This window comes from Aplysia californica, unplaced genomic scaffold (genome assembly GCF_000002075.1).
Source record: "Aplysia californica isolate F4 #8 unplaced genomic scaffold, AplCal3.0 scaffold00024, whole genome shotgun sequence".
Taxonomy (NCBI): domain Eukaryota; kingdom Metazoa; phylum Mollusca; class Gastropoda; order Aplysiida; family Aplysiidae; genus Aplysia; species Aplysia californica.
Window position 1 is genome coordinate 1122782 of NW_004797294.1, and position 2047 is coordinate 1124828.

Here is a 2047-nt window from a genome sequence, read left to right on the forward strand (position 1 = left end):
GGGGGGGGTTGGTAAGTGTTCTATGACGCTCGCAACTGCATAAGCTCAAGTGAGCGCTCGGGACACGTTACACTTTTTCTGTTTGGAAGGAATTGGTTTTTTTATTTAGCCGGGATGGCGGCTGAAGCCTACACTTATCGGTTCTGGATCACCAAGGAATCTTTAACGTGCACAACTTGCGCACGGCACCTCCAAGATTTGTCGCCCTTATCCGAGAAGGCTAGGTGTTAGATCGTACTTACGCTAAGATCAAGTCTGTGGGTGAAAGACAACAGTAAAAAGAGGCCGAGGAGTAAGATTAGGAAGGCTACAATATTATTATTTTCTAACTGAAAGTGCATAGAATTGAAACAGAGAAAGATTTCAGGGTAGAATTCGATTTGTAATAAAATATTATAATTATGTAAAAAGAAAACAAAAAGAAAACCAATGAGCAAGAGTTCGGTTTTATTATAAAGAAAAGGAGTGAACAAAGGGCACATGCATACATAAACGAAAAAGTTTTATTATTTTGTTTTGCATTTACAGTTTCACAAAAGTCTCAGTTTTTCACCGTAAAAAAACCTCAATCCACTGAGCAAGAAAATTGGCTTCGAACGCAGGTATGAATCGAAAAGTGGCAAGTTACTAATTGTCTCTGTCACACACACTCTCTCTCTCTCTCTCTCTCTCTCTCTCTCTCTCTCTCTCTCTCTCTCTCCCTCTCTGGACATGTTGTTCCCTCTTTCTGTCTATCTCCTCTCTATCTTATCCTATATCTCTTTCTTCCCTTCCGTCCAAATGACCTTCCCAGGAGAGGGAGAAGGATGAGGTAAAAACAAACGTACAAATAACACGATATACTTATGGATCTGAGTAAATAAACCAACACAGTGCAATTTTCAGCTTCAAGCCTTGCAAAAAGTAATCAAATAAGTAAGATTATAGCATAAGCAAAGTGTTATATTCTTTTCCGAAATTTGAATCTTTTCTTTAATTATAATAAACATATATTTAAAAAAAAACAGGTGTATAAAGTACTACTCTATTTGGCTATATTTCTGTGACTTTAAAAATATGAATCTATACTGTTATATAAATATATTATAGATATTATGTAATATGTTTAAACCTGTATGATATATAATATGCATTAACGTATTCTAATGAAAGATTTAGCTGGCTCATCCAACTGCCATTTCTGCTACAAAAAGAGGATTCCATTCTCGATCCCTTTGTCTTTATACTTGTCGTTTTTTCTCTTTTGATAGTTTCATTTTGAAACAGCCATTTTTGTTTAATAATTGAACGTTATTTTGAAACATAAAACTACCGTTAAGATAGGTTCACCAATGGATTTATTAAAACAAATATGGATTTGGATCTTTAGAACAAAACATTAATGTTTAGGTGAGTAAGTGGAATGTATACTAACGACTATGACGTGAGCATTAAAAATATTATGTAAAAGCGTGTGGATTCGGGAACATCTAATGCAAGGGTCTCGAACTCGCGGCCCGTGGGCCAGCTGATGCCTAGAACGATACATAGATAAATTGAGGCCTTCGCAAAGAGGATTTTTTGTTGGCCCTCCTCTAAGCGCAATGAGCAGTGTAAAAGAAAGTGTTGTCAGGTCTCTGCCAGTAAGGAGTACATAAGAATAAATTTTTAAAACCCACAATTGTTCATATTCTGTACTACTCTTATTGAAGCCTGGATAGATTAAATCAAGAGTACATTTTAAAGATACTTAAGACCTTTTTTATGTAATGTGAAATACTTGATGCGGTCAAGGCTCTCGCAGACATAAATATCTTCCACACCTTAAAACGTTAAGAGATATTATGGCAGAAACTAATCGAAAACATATTATACCAACATAGTTACTCTAAGAATAAAAAGAATAACATTGTAAGCTCTGTCTGTTAGTTTGCTTTGACTGCCGACAAATCTGATTTTTTTTTTTAAATGTTCATTGCCTGGTTGCAATGGATTTTCGGTTAACTAAACTGCAAGATGAAAAGATAACAAATATGACTTGAGGAATCGAACAAGCCCCCCCCCCCCA

At 35.7% G+C, this 2047-nt stretch overlaps 1 protein-coding gene across 1 annotated transcript in view; it reads right to left on the reverse strand.

The window, feature by feature from the left end:
* Positions 1 to 430: 430 nt before the first annotated feature.
* Positions 431 to 2047, reverse strand: part of LOC101861176 (dipeptidase 1) — a gene marked incomplete in the record, with an annotated part of 14544 nt that continues 12927 nt past the window's right edge. Inside the window, 1 exon segment of the mRNA XM_013088976.2 lies at positions 431 to 2046.